Source organism: Pleurodeles waltl, chromosome 1_1, assembly GCF_031143425.1.
Source record: "Pleurodeles waltl isolate 20211129_DDA chromosome 1_1, aPleWal1.hap1.20221129, whole genome shotgun sequence".
Lineage (NCBI taxonomy): Eukaryota > Metazoa > Chordata > Amphibia > Caudata > Salamandridae > Pleurodeles > Pleurodeles waltl.
The window spans coordinates 594459045-594479489 of record NC_090436.1 but is presented as its reverse complement, the minus strand read 5'-3'; positions in this window follow the sequence as shown (position 1 = coordinate 594479489).

The window sequence follows — 20445 nt, the reverse complement described above, 5'->3', positions numbered from 1 at the left end:
GCTGATGATGTAGTACATGCAGGTGGGAGTGGAGACAATACTGGGAGGGAGGTGGAGGAAGAGTAGGAGGGGGACACAGTGGAGGCAGTGGATGTTGGTATGTGTGCATGGGTATGGTGCTTGTGTGAGTGCCTGTGTGATGATGTGTGGTGCTTATGTTTTTCTGAGCCACTTTTGTATGTTGATGTGTGTGCATGCTGGTCTGAAGGTGTGCTTGGGATAGGCTGAGTTAGAGGGGATTGGGTCGGGGTAGTGGAAGTTGGAGGGGGGAGGCTGGACACAGGGACAATGACTGCCATCAGTGCTGAGGCCAGAGCCTGAAATGCACACTGTTGGGCCGCCACGCCAGAATGAATGCCCTCCAGGTGTGAATTTGTGTGTTGCAAATGCCTCTCAACACCCTGGATGGCATTCAGAATGGCTGACTGCCCAACAGTGAGGGATCTCAGGAGGTCAATAGCCTCCTCACTGAGGGCATCAGGGCTGACTGAGGCAGGGCCTTAGGTGCCTGGGGCAAAGGAGATGCACACCCTCCTTGGTGAGCGGGCATGGGAAACACGCTGAGGGGCTGCTGGGAGGGCTGTGCTGGTAGGGGGGTGGCGGCTGTACCTGTTGTTGGGGTGGGCACAGAGGTGTCCGTCACCACCAGGGAGCTTCCATCAGAGGAGGAGTCGCTGTCACTGGTCTCCCCCCCTGCCCCCATTGTGGAGCTCCACTCGCCCTCTGTCCCACTGGTGGCTTCACCCTCCGTGGATTCACCCTCATGGGTCTTGTGGGATGCAGCTCCCTCCGTTGCCGGTGGCTCTGCTCCTCCACCAGATGATGCTAATGCACACGAGGACAGGGTGACAAAACAAGAAGAGGGGGCTAGACAAGTGGACACACATGGTCATTGCCAGAAACACCACTACCGTTGGCGTACACAACATACACTGAGCTGCCCTATGCACTAGGCCATACCCAACCACTCAGTAAGACTCAGTAAGATAGTCACCAGTCCATGGGGTACAATGCCTAACACCAGCACCTGCACACCTGACACAGGACCCTGCACAGGACCCTGCACAGTAGTAGTTGGCCACTTGTCCCATTGGGGTAGGGGTGCTACAGAGCCTGCAAACAAGGGACCTACGCTTGCACGATCGCCCTGGCCTAGGGGCACCCACAGCCCACATCCCCCAGCCATCTAGTTCCTAAAGCACGCAAAGTCAGCTTTCTTAATCTGTACTCACCCCCTTATGGCTGCTGTGATGCCCTCAAGCGCCCATCCAACTCCAGATAGGCCACCGCCATGATGCGGAACATCAGGGGGGTCATGTTGTGACGGGCACCCCTTCCACGTTGGGAGGCCAGCCCCAGCTGGGCCTCTGCTGTCTTCGTGGTCCAGCGGCGCAGGTCCTCCCATCTCTTGCGGCAGTGGGTGCTCCGCCTGTGATAGACCCCCAAGGTCCACACCTCCTTGGCGATGGCACGCCAAATACCCTTCTTCTGGTGGGCGCTGACTTAGAGGGTAAAGACAGCGGAAAATGTAATTACTCACCCGTCCGGACCGTCATACTCATTGCCCACCAGTCCCCGTCCATGCCCTGATGCACATACACTGACCACCTCTCATGCAGCAGTCAGGCCAGGATGCCTTAGCACCCCCCAACATGTGGCTTACATCCACACCACTCTGAACAGGCATTGCCCACGCATCATGCTCACAGTGTACTCACCTGTTTGTCTGAAGGACCGTAAAGTAGCATGTACTGGGGGAGGACCCCATCCACCAGTTTCTCCAACTCCTCTGCAGTGAAGGCAGGGGCCCTTTCCCCAGACACATGAGCCATTGTCTCTTCCCGACACAGTTCACAGCAGCACTTGCAGTGTAGGTCCTCTCCTGTTGATGGTCAGGTATCAAGTGATTGAATGAGTAGAAAATGGCAGTGACGTCCGCGGCGGTGTGTACCGTCACCACCGGCGTACATCGCCATTGGCTCCTGGAACGCATATGGCCCAATGATAACCAATGCGGAGTTGCGCAGCGGTCTTCGACCGCCTACCGCGACGCTGCACAATGTCAGCGCAGTTATCTAATTTCCCCTTGTCCCTCCTCACAGGTCAGGCATCCGCCATTTCAGGGGGGCACATGGCATGGCACCTAACTGCATCACAGCACATGTTAGAACATATACTGACTCTCGATTTCACACACTGCTTCTGTAACATTAATTCAGACACAGTTGTGCTATCTATGTGGTAAATGACCTTATTCTCACCGTTCTCCTCCATAGGCTACAACCGCTGAGGCTGATGATGAGATGGCGGCATCCTCCATTGTACAGACCCCTGGTGGACCTGTCGACAATGGAGAACAGACACATTATATTCACATGCAAACCTGATTGTGCCACAATCCAAGAACTGTGTGCCCAATTGGAGCCAGACCTGATGTCAGCTATCCGCCAGCCCACAGGTATCCCCGCACTAGTGCAGGTCCTGTCAGTGCTCCATTTCCTGGCAAGTGGCTCCTTCCAAACTACAGTGGTCATGGCATCAGGAATGTTCTCAAACAAGTTGAGCAGGGTGTTGTCTGCCCTGCTTAAACATATTCACAGCTACATCATGTTCCCCCAGGTGGAAAGATCTGGCCACAGTGAAAGCTGACTTCTATGCCCTGAGACATATCTCCAACATCATTGGTGCCATTGATGGTACACATGTGGCATTTGTCCCCCCTCGCAGAAATGAACAGGTGTACAGGGATAGAAAAAGCTATCATTCGATGAATGTGCAAATGGTGTGTCTGGCGGACCAGTACATCTCCCATGTGAATGCCAAATATCCTGGCTCAGTGCATATCTTGTGAAATAGCAGCATCCCTTATGTGATGGGCCAACTCCAGAGGCACCGGGTTTGGCTAATAGGTGAGCCCAAGGTCCCCACACATTATGAGTAGGTGTCTGGGTATGGTGTTGTCCCTAAGGGTTAGTGTGTGTCTCACAATTGTCCCTCGATATTTGCAGTTGACTCTCGTTACCCCAACCTGTCATGGCTACTGACACCAGTGAGGAATCCCAGGACAAGGGCAGAGGAATGTTACAATGAGGCACATGGGCGAACTAGGAGGATTATTGAGAGGACATTCAGCCTCCTGTAGGCCAAATTCAAGTGCTTCCATCTGACAGTTTGGTCCCTGTACTACTCACCGAAGAAGGTGTGCCAGATCATCGTGGCATGCTGTATGTTGCACAACCTGGCATTGAGACGCCAGGTGCCTTTTCTGCTGGAGGATGAGCCTGGTGATGGTCTTGTGGCAGAGGTGGAGCCTGTGGACAGTGAGGAAGAAGATGTTGACGACAGAACAAACATTATCCTGCAGTACTTCCAGTGACACACAGGTAAGAGACTGTACCTCCTCATCACCTTTCAGTATACTTTAGGACATTGTACATGACAGCCTCTCTCCCTCTGTCTATGGACACTGACTGTTCCCTTTGGGTTTCCTTTTTTCAGATCTGTGTACCCCATTCAGGCTTCTGCTATGTGTACTGCTGTCCAACAACTGTCATACATTGCTATGAGTAAATGAACATATACCTTGCAATGCTTTGCTAATGTTGTACTAATACATTTGTGAATCATCAGACTGACTCCAGATTGGTGATTGTTTCAAAGGTGTTTATTTAGGTGCTAATAAGTATAGGGGTATGTGCAAGGGGCTGGGGTGATGGTGGAGGAAGGTCCATGGTAGAGTCCAGTTTCATGGCATCACAGGTGCATTGTCCAAGGTGGCATAGGAAGGGGAGCAATGGCAGTTCAAGGTGGACAGGGTAACAGAGTGGGGGAGCAGGGTGACAATCAGGTGGGTCCTATTTCCTGGCAGGGGTCTTGGCAATGTTCTCTGTCTTATGCCTGGATCGCAGGGACCTTTTACAGGGTGGTTCTCCTTCTGCAGGGGGTGGGGTGCTGGTGGCCTGTTGGTCCTGTGGCGGGGCCTAGTGTCCACTAGCGCCGGGGGAGGTGGAAGGTTGTTCCTCCATTTGGCTAGTGTCAGGGGCCCTTTGTTGTGCCAGTGCCTCCCTCATGGTCTTGCCCATATCAGCCAGCAGCCCTGCTATGGCGACCAGGATGGTGTAGATTTTTGTGAGGTCATCCCTGATCCCCATGTACTGCCCCTCCTGCAGCCGCTGGCTCTCCTGAAACTTGGCCAGTACTGTGCCCATGGTCTCCTGGGAATGGTGGTATGCTCCCATGATGTTTGAGAGTGCCTTGTGGAGGGTCGGTTCCCTGGGCCTGTCCTCCCCCTGTCGCACAGCAGTCCTCCCAGCTTCCCTGTTGTCGTGTGCCTCTGTCCCCTGAACTGTGTGCCCAATGCCACTGACCCCAGGTCCCTGATTGTCCTGGGTTAGTGGGGTTGCCTTGGGTCCCTGTAGTGGTGAACACACTGCTGATTGATGTGTCCTGGGGACAATGGCATGGGCCCGCTGGGTGGGTGCTGTGGTGGTGTTTCCTGAGGGGGGAGGCTCTGTGGTGGTTTGGGACTGTGGCAGGGTAACCGATTGTCCAGAGGTCCCAGATGTGCCAGGTTGGTCATCGTGATCCAGGCGTGCAGAGCTGCTGTCATCACTGTGGGCCTCTTCTGGGGGGGACTGGATGTAGCTGGCACCTCCTGTCTGGTGACGTTGGGTAGGGGTCTTGTTGGGATGCAAATGCATTGTTATTGTATCTGTGTGTGCCATCTTGTGCAATGGGTGTGTTTCCCCTTATAGAATTGTGCTTTCCCTGTCGCCTTGGCCTTGTGTGATTGCTTATTGTGTGGGCTGGGTGAGTCTCTCTACTGAACATGCTGTGGTGATGGGTGTCCATGCAGGGCTGTGATGGGTGTCCATGCATTGTTGTTGTATGTAGGGCTTGGTACTGGAATGTGTGGGTTGTGATGGTGGGGTGGATGTGAGGTGATGGAGTGATAGGAGTGACGGCACGGGTGGGGGTATGTGATAGCATGGGGAAGATAAAGTAGTTAGGATTTGCCTTACCAGAGTCCAGTCCTCCTGCTACTCCTGCAAGGCCCTCAGGATGCATGATCGCCAAGACTTGCTCCTCCCATGTTGTTAGTTGTGGGGGTGGAGGTTGGGGTCCTCCGCCAGTCCTCTGTACTGCTATCTGGTGTCTTGATACCACGGAACGCACCTTCCCCCGTAGGCCATTCCACCTCTTCCTGATGTCATCCCTTGTTCTTGGATGCTGTCCCACGGCGTGGACCCTGTCGACGAATCTCCGCCATAGCTCCATCTTCCTTGCAATGGACATCTGATGCACCTGTGATTCGCATAGCTGTGGCTCTACCCGGATGATTTCCTTCACTATGACCCTTTGCTCCTCCTCAGAAAACCTGGGGTGTCTTTGAGGTGCCATGATGTGGTGTGAGTGATATGTGTGAGGTCATGTGTGGGGTGATGTATTGGGATGTATGATGTGATGTGCGTGGATGGTGTATGAGTGATGGTGTTCTGTGCCTCTGAGTGGGTGTGTGCTCTTTGATTGTCTCTCTGTGCTTGGTCTCTTTTTTTTGGTTGTAAGGGGTTGTGGGTAATGTGGCTGTGTGTTTTATAGTGGTATGAGTGTGTGGGTGTGGTGTGTGTAAGTGTGTCAGGTGTGTGTATTTTGAGCGCGGCGGTGTGTACTGCCAATGGTTTACCGCTTTTGAAAGACCTCTGCGTTGATTCGTGGGTCGTGATACTGTGGACCTATTCCTGTTGGCGTAATGGTGTGGGTTTTTCTATTGCCAGTTTATCACTGACCTTTGGTCTGGCAGACTTGCGTGGGTGTCTGTATTGTGGTGGTATTCTCTGTGTGGGTCATAATATCCATAGCGGAATACCGCCGCAGTCACGGTATGTTGGCGGCCGTCGATACGGCGGTAAGCGGGATTTACCGCCAGGGATGTAATGAGGGCCTATCTATAGATTGCTCAGTCCATGATAAGTGAATTTCTGTTGTGACATGGCAAACAAGTGAAAATGGGCAAGAGCACAATGGTTTCTTGTTTTGAGTTACATAAACAAGCCTTCATTGTAGTTGTAGTGATGTTACTCTCTTCTTCCCAACACTTGACTAGTGGTTAGTCTTACTTACCTGTTTCCAAACTGCAGTTAGGCTAACCATACATTTAAATAGTGACACATACAATGGGTCCAGGGATGATGTTTTGCTACACACTTACAGTCTCATTCCAACATATGGCATGTAATGGAGATTGATACATGTGATTTTATATACAACAACACACATTAACAATCTAGCGTCTCTGATACTTTGGGTATTGCGTGGAGATTGATACATGTGATTTTATATACAACACATATTAACAATCTAGCATCTCTGATACTTTGGGTTTTGCATGTTTGGAAAGTAGATAAACAACACAATGGCAAAAGCTGAGATGAGAGCATAAAGGACATTGAAGTGCTGTGACAATTATTGAGCTGTAACTTACCAGACTCAGCTCACCCAGCTATTTCTGACAATCCACCAGGGTGCAGGATGGCCAAGACCTTCTCCTCCCAGGGAAAGAGTTGTAATTGGGTTCTGGGAGGACCACCATCAGTATTCTTGGCCTCCAGGAGGCCAGAGAATGCACCTTCCCCCTCTGGTCATTCCACCTCTTCCTAATGTTCTCCTATGTGTGCAAGGTGGTGCCTACAGCATTATCTCTGTTGACTATCCCTTTCAATTTTACTACTGAGAGAACTATGTTTGACTTGGGCTCCAAACAATTGTGGTTCTACTCTTATGATTTCATCCACCATGACTGTCAACTCGGCCTCAGAAAAATGTGTATTTTTTCAAACATGACACGACTGCAAATTAAAGTGGGTGACAAGGTCTAAAAAACAAGACAAGTGATATTAGGAAGAAAACAAAGTGTATGGAAAAGGATATGTGGCAATCACCACTCGTCAACACAGCCGGCGGTTCAGACTGCATGTATTTTAACACTTTGGGCAAAAGACCGCAGGCTCAGTGGTCTTCTTGGAACCGCTGCCGCAGTGGTAGGGAGGTGCGACTGTATTTAATTGCAGAGAGATGGAGGTCCTATCGAAGATTTTTTGTAAAATATAACCACAAGAGCGTATTAAACTTCAGGGATTCCAGAAATGCAGTTTCAAACCTCTCAGTGGAATAGCACCTAAAAAGGAATCTCAGGAAACTGGCCCTCTCAACTATATTTCTCTTCTTTGTACAGGATATTGTAGATGGCCTTTTGGAGCAGCAGGAAGTCTACCTCTGCAGAGCCGTACTGTAACTGAACAAGTCTTCACCTTTCCCCCCAACTTGTAGCTAGTAGAAGTTCAGTTTATGGTGCAAGTCCTGTTTATCAGGCACGGGTGTGTCCACGTCCCTGGCCCTCGATCAGAGAAACAGTACGCACAAAAAAGACCATGTGACCTTTACTGGGAGCCAGATTCAATACACTCTAGGCATCTTTTAACAACCCCTTCCTGTATACGTACATCTCAGTTGGCCACCTCTTAATATAATAATGAGGGCTACCAATCTACCATCATCCAGGTTTGGAAAACCGTCCAACAAGGCTTTCTTGAGGTCACCCAGAATTTGCTATGGAATAGGTGAAATTTAACCCAGCCCTCTCTAGAGAGGGCTGGGTTGCAGGCCACCCTGTTCAAAAGTCATTCTGTTCAAAATCAATCAATCAATGAGGAACTTGTAAAGCACACTACTCACCCGTGAGGGTCTCAAGCCTCTTTACCTTAGTTTCCACAGTGCATATTTGTAAAACTAGCTCCAATTGTTGTCAAAGTCTTGATACAGAGCAGTGATGAACTCAAAGAGGTAAGAATTATTCTTACTTGTTCTTTTGAAGGGTGACGGTTTAGAGACCTGCCTTCAGTGTGTGAGGAATCTGCACGCTCTGCATGAAGTTCCAATTTACTGTCCTGCTGTTAGAATCTAGGCTGGGATGTGGAGACAGGGTATAGACAAATACACACAAACACACATTATCACGGGCATGTGCTCACACAAACACAGCCCCTAGGGACTGAAATACATACAAACCCACAGATTTAATATTCCCTTCGCCCTTCATTAATGTATAGAGCTCTTGCTTTTTCATGGGGTGTTCAAGATTACATCTGATTCACACCCAATATGCTTGTCTTACACTGAACCAATGTGGCTGCCTAAGTTCGCTTTTATCTGGATGGTGAACATGGTGTGGCTGCCTGTGCTGATAATGGAAATGGCGTACTATTTCTTAAACGTTTGGGCTCACGCGCTACACACTTAGGACAATGCCAAAGCAAAGTGTTGGATGTTTCAAACCCTTTAAATGGATCTTAAAATAGTTCACTAGTGGCTGACAAATTCGACCGCTCTGTGTCGCACCCAAGTACATAGTTGTGAAACTTGGGGTGAACAGAGCACTTAGTGCAGTTCCATAGAATCCATAACAATATTCCAGTTACTTTCCTTTAGTTTATACATGGTGGTCTCTAAAGAGGAAATGAAATAAACCAGGTGACAAGAAGCAAAATACTGGGACTGTCAATGAAATCTTCCACAAACAAAGTCTAATGCCAAATATTATATCACCTCCTAAAAGTATTGAGGGGCATATTTATACTCTGTTTGCGCCGGAAATGCGTCATTTTTTTTTACGCAAATCCGACGCAAAACGAACTCTATATTTATACTTTGGTGTTAGACCCGTCAAAGATCTTGGAGTTTGCGTCATTTTTTAGCGTGGACACCTTCCGTGCGTTAATGATATGCAAGGTAGGCGTTCCCGTCTAAAAAATGACTCCGAGGCATGTGCGCCGTATTTATACTCCCGGGCAAAAATGACGCCCGGGAGTGGGCGGGTCAAAAAAAATGATGTCCAGCCGCTTTAGCGTAATTTTTTTGCGCTTGGTCAGGGCAGGCGTTAAGGGACCTGTGAGCTCAGAAGGAGCCCAGAGGTGCCCTCACATGCCCCCAGGGACACCCCCTGCTACGCCCAAGGATGGAGGGACCCATCCCAGCGAACTTAAGGTAAGTTCAGGTAAGTTTTTTTTTTTTTTTTTGTGGCATAGGGGGGCCTGATTTGTGCTCCCCTACATGCCACTATGCCCAATGACCATGCCCAGGGGACAGAAGTCCCCTGGGCATGGCCATTGGGCAAGGGGGCATGACTCCTGTCTTTGCTAAGACAGGAGTCATGTCAATGGAGGGTGGGAGTCAAAAAAAAATGGCGCAAATCGGGTTGAGGCAGATTTTTTGCCTCAGACCGACTTGCCCCATTCTTTGACGCCCAAGCTCCATTTTCCCCTACGCCGGCGCTGCCTGGTGTGGATCATTTTTTTTGACGCACACCAGTCAGGTCCGCCGGCTAACGTCATTCCATAAATAAGGCGCCCGCATGGCGCTTTGGAATGGCGTTAGCCGGCGTGACATTTTTTTACGCACAACTGCGTTGGCGCAGTTGTGCGCCAAAAAGTATAAATACGGCCCTATGTTTTAAAACTGCTAACGTAGCCAAATCGTGTTATTATTTAATGGACTATTATTGTGCTTCTATTTTCTCAATATCTTGTTCAAGTTCATTGTTTGACATTTCAAACGTTATACACAGTTTACCAATTTGATAAAATACCTAATCAACTCTGTTATTTTTTGTGCTTTCTTTTTTTCCAGAAAACCTGTTGCGGTGCAGGGTAAACCCCAGTTTTATTTGCCAAAACACCGTAACATCAAAGATAAATGGTGAGAAGACGCCTGGTATCTCTGTTCCTTACGAAGTTGACAAGAAGGGACGACACTTCGACTGCAGTAGAGATCATTAAAATATTTGTCTTGACTATATTGCCATCATCACGTTTAGGCAGTATCTATTGTGTACAGGGCCGGCTTCAGGGCGGTGCGACCGCACCGGATGCTGAACTGGATTGAAGCGCTGACTTCAGAGGGGACACAGGTGGTCATTCTGACCCTGGCGGTCTTTGACCGCCAGGGCGGAGGACCGCGGGAGCACCGCCGACAGGCCGGCGGTGCTCCAATGGGGATTCCGACCGCGGCGGTAAAGCCGCGGTCGGACCGGCACCACTGGCGGGGTCCCGCCAGTGTACCGCGGCCCCATTGAATCCTCCGCGGCGGCGCAGCTTGCTGCACCGCCGCGGGGATTCCGACCCCCCCTACCGCCATCCAGATCCCGGCGGTCGGACCGCCGAGATCCGGATGGCAGTAGGGGGGGTCGCGGGGCCCCTGGGGGCCCCTGCAGTGCCCATGCCACTGGCATGGGCATTGCAGGGGCCCCCGTAAGAGGGCCCCTACATGTATTTCACTGTCTGCTGCGCAGACAGTGAAATACGCGACGGGTGCAACTGCACCCGTCGCACAGCTTCCACTCCGCCGGCTCGATTCCGAGCCGGCTTCATCGTGGAAGCCTCTTTCCCGCTGGGCTGGCTGGCGGTCTGGAGGCGACCGCCCGCCAGCCCAGCGGGAAAGTCAGAATTACCGCCGCGGTCTTTCGACCGCGGAACGGTAACCTGACGGCGGGACTTTGGCGGGCGGCCTCCGCCGCCCGCCAAGGTCAGAATGAGGGCCACAGTGTTTAGCAATAACTTATTAAACTTGCAATTTAAAAGCACCTGCTGAAAAGACACCTCTTGTGATTAATGTTTCTACTAGGGAGAGAGATGGGAGTTTTGTCTAGAGGCAGCTTTGACTCTACTAGCATAGAGCAGTGGTTCCCACCCTTTTGACTTTTGTGGACCCCCACTTTATCATTATTGGAATCTGGGGTCCCCCTCACTGAGTCATTACTGAAAGCCTGGGACCTAATCTGTTAATATTATTTCATTTTCTAAGCTGTCACAGACCCTTTGTGGAGGCTTTACGGACCCCCAGGGGTCCTCGAACCACAGGTTGGGAACCACTGGCGTAGACGGTTACTATGCCTGCTGCAAAGAACAGAACTATATTTTATGTGGATAGCTGAGTGAATTACTAAAGCTAGCCTTGACAAGCACCTTAAAACAAATGTATGTGAAAGGGGGGCTATGGAGAAATGAGAGACAAATTTGCTGGATGGTAGTGGGTGAATCCGAGGAGGTGGTCACATGGTGGGGGCACAGGTGGGCGCATAGGGCGCCACCAGCGCTAAAGCCGGCCCTGATTGTGTACACTTGTATTTGTAATCGGAGCACATGGAAGAGCTTATTATGCTTTTAGTGTTCAAGTATTGTCTAAATTAACAAAACTTTATCTCTATGTGAAGTGAGCACAATTAAAGGGACAACAATTTGCATTTCGTGTATTCTTAGACCTAATTTAGTACATTTTATGATGGACTGTCCTAAACATGTTTGAAAAACTTTTTCAATGAAGATACCAAAAGAGGTGTTGAGGGCTCACGCACAGGAAAATAAAAACACACATTCGCAGTCTGTAGTGTAGCCTGGAAATATCTATATCCCATAAATGTCTAGGGAAAGTGTTGGCGGAAAATCAAATTGTAATCAACTTATTGAAACATTATGGCCAGATGTATCAAATATATGTGTTGTGTGCCAGGGCTGATGCAAATCAGCTTCTATGGGATTTGCTCTATTAAAGTCAGGAAAATCTGTTTTCAAGCAGAGCAGTGCAAGCCATTCAGAGGTAGCTTGAATGGAAGGAGAAGAAATTATTTGGTCTTCTCTTAACAGGTAAATTTGAACACTAAAGTTATACTTCACACTGTGCTATTAGGTACATTCGGCATCAGGCACTGGGCCACCACATTCCCAGTTTGTAGTGACCCAGCACAGAACCAGCGTATATCAATGGTGGTTCCGGGTGGTCCTGTGGACCCAAATGTTGGTGGATCCCGTCCAAGATCACATTATGACTTTGTTGGCCCATGGCGAAGCACTGAAAGCTGGTGCACATATTTATGTTTTTTGAGTTTGTGGCTCCTCTGCCTGCCTTTGGTTAAGTGTATTTTTTATTTGTGTTTCTTATTAATTTGTGCAACACTGACTTGTAACAAACAGCTTGGATCTTTCCTCACTTCGCCAGCAGTTGTCAATCACCTGCTCTTTCTGGGCATATCAGCTGCTGTGCCTTAGAAAAGAATAAACACTGCTTTGTGTTGACCTGTCCACTATTTAGAGGAACTGGTGATCATTATAGCACCCAGAAGACATCTTAAAAAGGTTTGTTTTCAAATGTCTTTTAAATGTTGATTTTTTTTTTCCTCAGAACTTGAGTTTAGTGAGGTTCAGACCTGCGTGTCTTGGGCTCTAATTATACTTACTCTTGTATCTTTTGAATGAGGAGGATACTAGGGCCCCCTAGCGCCACATTAGCATTATTACTTTTATGCTAGTTTGGAGGCAAAAATCTCTGTGCGAGATTTACAAAGTGGATGCATGCATTGCCCCACTTGGTTACCCCTTGCGCCACATTATGTCTGCTGCAGGCATAATGTATGTCAGGGGTCATTCCCCCATTAGGGGAGCCGAAACAATTTACCATTTTTTGCAGCATTTTTAACATCTGCTCAGAGCAGGCTTTAAAAGGGAGCACACCATTATTTATAATGAACTTTTAGCGCTAACCCTGAAGAGTACATCAATAGCGTCAACAATTTTGACACTATTGCCCCCTACGCTGTGCCGTGGTGCACCGTATTTTAAATACGCCACACATGTGGTGGTAGGGTGCGCTAAGGAGTGCAAGAAAAGTGGCGCTGCACTGGGTGCAGTGCCACTTTTCTTAAATCTGTCCCTAGATCTACTGTATAAAGCAGCGGTAGCGTTTACAGGTACATCAGTGGCGTAACAAAGGCCCCCGCAGCCCACACAATGCAAGGGGGAGCAAGCTCCAGGGGGTCCCCTCAGCACAGTACTATGGCCTGGGAGCTCTTGTTTGAGTCCAAAGTGGTGAGTGCGCTCTATGTGCTGGGTAGGGGGACCCTCACATTTCTTTACGCAAATCTAGCCCAGTCACTATATGCTAAAATAATACTTTGAATGTAAGTCTCTGGGCCACTTGAAGAAAGTGAAGTGTTCAGACCTTTTTAGGTTTGACCATGATATAGAAGCTTGGTTTAGCATCCTGTGTAGTTTGATGATATCCTGTGTGTGCTCACATAGTTTATGTTGCTGTTGTCAAGGCGCACAATTATATGTATACAGAGTTTTGGTACAGAGGGACTTTCCCCATGTCACCTTTACAGCAGGCATCTAGAGTTCATAGGATTCTTCTAGCCTTAACTAACGAGAAACATTACTGTTCCTCACAATTTTAGACCAATTGCCTGCTGGTCTGGGGGGTAGTTTATGTAAAGGGAACAATGGCCAGTGTAAATGAGGAGTGGTTCCATCACAAGCGAACGTGTGCACTTATTTTACTAGCACTGCCAGAATTAGAAATGGGACCCTGTTGACTAAGTTTAGAATACTGTCATGCATCAGGGGGAGATCCAGTCAAAAAAGCCTACATTTTGCTCTAGCTTTCAGATAGTTTTTGTTATGTGACCACACATGAGATCCCCACTTGCGGCAACGAATGTCTAAAGGGAATATCCAAGTGGCCTACCGTCATTTGCTAAGATTATATGTCTATTTATTTGCTGGGAAAGTCGTTTTGAAGGCTCTATTTTTTTAAAAGTAAGTCTTTTAGTGTTTAGTCACCACTGAATTGTTTGTGACAGCTTATTCGAATAAGCCCTCAGTCACACGCCTAACATTTAGAGGTGTAAGGATTACTAATTATTGGAATCAGTAGTCCTTATGTTTTTTATTGTGCTTGGAGAGTGGTTCCTTCCCCTGGATGCTGAAACATTCTATGTTGTTGAGTCCTTCCAGCACGGACTTCATTCTTCAGATGTTGCTTTCCCTGGCCCAGGAAGGTTCTGAAGATCTGGTGGTGAGGCAATAGTCTTATCTTGTGCATTACCCCACGTTTGCAGAGTTTCCACCAAAAACATTATTGCAAGATTAATTTAAACCATTACAAAGGTCTTGCTATAATATAAAATCAAAAAATCACATATTGTGGCTCTGTATTTACTGAGACTATAGCAAAGTTAATCATGCAAAAATGGATTAGGGAAAAGATCCCACCTCCCAGTCCTATTCTCACTATCGCCCCACCTCACTTTACAGCACATCAGTGGCGTAGCGTGGGGGATTCAGGGGGGGCCGGCCGCACCGGGCACAACATCTGGGTGGGGGGGCGCGCTCGCACTCGGGAGTGCTAAAATGAACGGGTTAGGGGGCGCAAATTACTTGCCTTGCCCCGGGTGCTGACAACCCACGCTACGCCACTGCAGCACATACTCTTTGGTTTACTGCAAAAATTCCCAAGAACCCTAAATCCAAAATGTGTCACTCCTTCTCCAAGCTCTCTAACAGTTACCCTAGTTTGATGAGATGTAATCCCCTAAGTAAAGGTAACAAACTGTTTTTCCCTCTTGCTGGGGTGGATCCACAAAGTCTTAGATGGAGCTAGAATGAGTGTGAGAAGTTTCTGCCATCCCTATTTGCAATCACAAATTCAGAGGGCAAAGTGTTAAGACTGTCCTTTGTTCTGCAAACTGTTCCTGTCCAACATCCCATGTGATTGACATTACAATTAACCCATTAGCTGCTGCCCCTCGCCCCAGTGCTAAGCCCTTTTTGGCTATTTCGGGTAGTTTGCGCTTAGGCCTTCATAACATTTTTTCTACATAAGTTATCCACTCCAAATTTGCATCCTTTTTTTCCAGCATCCTAGGGATTCTAAAGGTAGGAGACCAAGAAATTAGCCAAAATACAGCTACAATTTAGTTTTGTCAGAAAAATGGGAAAAAAGGGCTGCAGAAGAAAGCATGTGTTTTTGTCCCTGAAAATGTCATCAACAAAGACTTTGCAGTGCTAAAATCACCATTATCCCAGCTTTCAGGAACAGGGAGACTTAAACCCAAAAAACACATTTTTCAACCCAATTTTGGCATTTTACTGGGACAGGCCCCATTTTTACTATTTTTTGTGCTTTCAGCCTCCTTCCAGTTAGTGACAGAAATGGGTGTGAAACCAATGCTGGATCCTAGACAGCCAAATATTTCTGAAAAGCAGACCAATTTCTGAATTCAGCAAGGGGTAATTTCTGTAGATTCTTCAAGGTTTTCCCGCAGAAAATAACAGCTAAAATAAAAATAAAAAGAAATTGAAGTGAAAAAAGAGACATTTCTGTCCACATTTTCTTCTATAACTTTTTCCAGCTATGGCAGATTTTTAAAAGCAATATATTATTATGTCTACTGGACACTTCTGGTTGCAGAGATATATAGGGCTTGTAGGTTTATGAAGAACCCTATGTACCCAGAGCCAATAAATGAGGTGCACCTTGCAATGGGTTTTCATTCTATACCGGGTATACAGCAATTCATTCGCTGAAATATAAAGAGTGAAAAATAGGTATCAAGAAAACCTTTGTATTTCCAAAATGGGCACAAGTTAAGGTGTTGAGAAGCAGTGGTTATTTGCACATCTCTGAATTCCGGGGTCCCCATACTAGCATGTGAATTACAGGGCATTTCTCAAATAGAATTCTTTTTTACACACTGTCTTACATGTGGAAGGAAAAGATGTTGAGAAAGACAAGGGGCAATAACACTTGTTCCCCTATTCTGTGTTCCCCCAAGTCTCCCAATAAAAATGGCACCTCACTTATGTGGGTAGGCCTAGTGCCCGCAACAGGAGTCGCAACATGGACACATCACATTTTTACATTGAAATCTGACACATTTTTGGGAAAGTGCCTAGCAGCTATGGATTTTGGCCTCTAGCTCAGCTGGCACATAGGGAAACCTACCAAACCTGTGAATTGTCTAAAACTAGACACCTAGGGGGATCTAGGATGGGTGTGACTTGTGGGGCTCTCACCAGGTTCTGTTACCCAGAATCCTTTTCAAAGCTCAAAACTTGGCAGAAAAACAACTTTTCCCTCACATTTCGGTGCTGCAAAGTTCTGGAATCCGAGAGGAGCCACAAACTTCCTTCCACCCAGCATTCCCCCAAGACTCCCAATAAAAATGGTACCTCACTTGTGTGGGTATGCCTAGTGCCCCCAACAGAAAATGCCCCAAAACACAAAGTTGACACTTCACATTTTCCCAAAGAAAACTAACCTGTTTTTTTTTCAAAGTGTCTAGCTGAGGATTTTGGCTTCTAGCTCAGCCAGAACCTCGGGAAACCGAGGAAACATACACATTTTTAAAAACTAGACACCTAGGGGAATTCAAAATGGGGTGACTTGTTACCCAGAATCCTTTGCAAACCTCAGAATTTGGCCAAAAAAGACACTTTCTCCTCAGATTTCGGTGCTGGAAAGTTATGGAATCTGAGAGGAGCCACACATTTCCTTCTACCCAGCTACCCTCCTTGTCTCCAGATAAAAATGGTACCTCACTTGTGTTGGTAGGCCTAGCGCCTGCAACAGGAAATTCCCCAAAACACAACATGGATACATCACATTTCCCAAAGAAAACTGACCTGTTTTTGCAAAGTGCCTAGCTGTGGATTTTGGCCTCTAACTTCACCAGCACCTAGGAAAACCTAGAAAACCTGGACATTTCTGAAAACTAGACACCTAGGGAAGTGCAGGATGAGGTAACTTGTGGCGCTCGCACCAGTTTCTGTTACCCAGAATCCTTTGCAAGCCTCAAAATTTGGCAAAAAAACATTTTTTCCTCACATTTCCATGATGGAAAGTTCTGGAATCTGAGTGGAGCCACAAATGTCCTTCCTCCCAACATTTCCCCAAGTCTCCCGATAAAAATGGTACCTCACTTGTGTGGGTAGGCCTCGGGCCCGCAACAGGAAATGCCCCAAAACACAACATGGACACATCACATTTTCCCAAAAAAAACTGACCTGTTTTTTGCAAAGTGCCTAGCTGTGGATTTTCGCCTCAAGCTCAGCCAGCACCTAGGAAAACCAAGCAAACCTGGACATTTCCGAAAACTAGGCACTAGGGAAATGCACAATGGGGTAACTTGTGGTGCTCCCACCAGGTTCTGTCACCCAGAATCCTTTGCAAACCTCAAAATGTGGCAAAAAGCACTTTTTCCTCACATTTCGGTGATAGAAAGTTCTGGAATCTGAGTGGAGCCACAAATTTCCATCCACCCAGCATTCCCCCAGATCTCCCAATAAAAATGGTACCTCACTTGTGTGGGTAGGTCTACTGCCCGTGTCAGAAATAGATCACACAATGGTCAATGTTAGTCCTCACATGAGAGAAACTGTTCACTCTGGGGTGATCCATTCCTGACGCAGGCACTGGGTACAGGCACTCAAGTGGGGTAGCGTTTTTATCAGGACAGGTGGGGAAACACTGGGTGGTAGGAATTTTGTGGATCCCAGCATATTTCTGTAGTTTGTGTGACAGAAATGCAAGAAAAAATAGAGTTTTGTTTTCAACATTTCACATTTGCAGGGTATTCTGGGTAAGTAAACTTTGGGGAATTCACACAAGCCAGACCTCGGTGGACTCCCCCAGGTGTCTAGTTTCCAGAAATGTCTGGGTTTGGAAAGTTTCCCTATATGGCCGGCGAATCCAGGGCCAAAAATGCAGGTGCCTGCCTTACAAAAGCAGGTTGCTTTGTGATAGATAATTTTGATTTCTCCACAATAGGATTTGGGCAGTGGAATTTGGGGCTGAACTAAATTGGGGAGCTCCCAAGAGAGCACTCTCTCTGTGCTTGCCTATTACACAGACTGTGCTTGCGAAGGGACAGGACTGTCCTCATCACCTCCCTAAGAATCACTGGAAGAGGAGTTATCGGATGGGACTTCTCCGACTGAAAAATCACTCCCAGAGTCTGCGCCATTGTCCTATCCCTCAGATGCTGTCTCAGTATCTGCTGTCTCAGTCTCTGATCTGATCCTACGTCAGAGCTGTCCTCTATAACCTGAGTTAGGGTTTAAGCAGCAGCCATCCAATGAGACGACATCTCTTCTATTGGCTAAACTGTCGCTCTAAAACACTAGCCTACGTAGACAGTCACAAAATTGCTTGTGTGTGTGTGTGTGATGCGCGCAACAGTAAAGGTCACCTTACCTTCACTTCTTCCCTCAATCAGCACGTTCTCTCAAGACACTCAAAAAAACAAAAAAGACACACTATTACCTCACCTCGTCACATACCAATCATCACAGTCTTTAGCGCCTCTGTCTGACAATCATTATTGGTGCTCCCACTCCAATGACCTCCTCCTCGGAATCCCTCACTACCACCCAGCAAAAGTGTCCTTCATCTCTCCATAGGCCCCCTCGCACATACATTTCATTTGTATTACAGCGCAGGTAATGGCTGGCTTTACTACTCCATTCAGCTATTCACATATAATACAGTTTTGATCTTTGCAGTAGGCATATAAACCTTCTGCGCTACTTTATGGCATCAAAACTGCCACTAGACAAAAGTCAGATCCTTTTCTAGCAGAAACATAATCACAAGAGTTACTTGACCTTTTTATTGCTGCCTAAAAGCTACAGTTGAAACGCGTCAGTTGAAGTATGTGCATTGCTTTGAAGACACAAGCTGCAAGAGAACTGGTGGTGAATATATATATATATATTGCCGATTGCAGCCCCCAGGGAAACCACACATGCATTGACAAAAGTGACCTCCATATATATTTATATATATATAGATACACATAGCTATATATTTATAGAGAGAGATATCTATATATATATATATATTATTTACTGTATATATATATATATATATATATATATACACATATATATATATATATATATATATATACACACACACACACACATATATATATAGATATACATATCTATAAATATAGATATACATATCTATATATAGAGCTATAGATCTACATAAATATATATTTAATAATAGCTGTGTGGTTTGAGAACGAAACATATGATGAAGCAGCCACCATTGGAGGGTGAGGGATCTTGTCCTAATAACAAACTATCCCTTTACAGTGTGGGTTACATACAAATTCTTTAGCTTTTTATTAGGAGCTAGACATTTCATTGTGTTCTTGATATGTGTTCTGGGAAAGAATCCGTGCTGGTCTTAAAAGTTCCCTTGGCATCTCTTTGTGACTTTAAATGATATAATATGCACCCAGAACTATGGTCTTAAAGACATACACACTTTAGGTGGGACATATTTAATATATAAAAAAAAAGTGCTCCTAGATGACCAAAGTACGTTTCCATCTCACGTGTCACAGTATTACTTTCAAAATGCATCTCAGAACACAATGGTGCTCCTGGCAACCATCTATGTTTTTCACAGCTGTTGGTGGTGTAAACAAACAGCAAAGCCCACATGTGATACTTTGCTTCCATGCCATTGGTGCATTTGGCGTGCTATCTAACATGGCCTGAAAGGAATGTTAAATGAGTCTTTTGAGTGAAAGCAATTTTATTAGTATCATTTTAGAAACAGGCAAACTAAAAGTGGCATTGAACACCATCACTTTGTGCCGTGTCCTAATACCAGCAAAATCAGGGTTCAAAATATGAGGTCTGCATGCGGAAAAGGAAGATTTCCTCATAATTAATGTTCTCTCCACCCAGCAGTATAGCACCCACAAATATGGCTGCAGTTTTTACGATGTGATTCAAGTTTCACTGAGTGGAAATGAATTGCAGTATTTACAGTAATGTAGGTGCTTAGTTGAAACCTCTTTCAATTGGCATCTGTCAAACATGTATTGTTTTGAAGATACCTTTTTAACCTGTTATTTCTTCTTGCATTACAGATCCGAGATTTGGTCACCATCGGACCACCTTTTATGTACTCAGTTAAGGATTTCAGAAGCATTGAGGTGGTGCCCTTGTGCTGATGAAACACCAGAAAGAACTTTCCAAGATTCTTAACTTGTCATTCTGAATTGAATGAACGACTATCTCTATTATCTGTATTAGTCTTCCACTGATTAGCATGATTACTTGCTGAATGTATCCAACAACATCTGTCCCTTTTAAGGTTTATGAAACATGTGTGATCCCACTGGGATCCTATGTAATTGCAATTCTTGCATTTTACCCAATGTATGCCCATCCCTAGAATACTGAAGCTACTGTTGTGCTCATTCCAGGACACCAAGAATGTGATTGTAGATTTTCTTGCAGTATGCTGATGTGGTGTTTATTAGATCCCTGACAATTACAGTGGGGTGACTTGCCAGCATTAAGCCTTCAGTGCTGCCCTCCCTTTCTGCAGCAGCACAACAACACAACAATCAAGTGTTCTTTATATATATATATATATATATATATATATATATATATATATATATATATATATTTATATATTCACTGACAAAGGTTATAGTTAGGTTCACATTTTATACACATAAAACCATAGAAATTCAGCAATTATAGTTGTATTTATGTTAAAGAATTCCAACTCATGACCTAAAGTTACTTT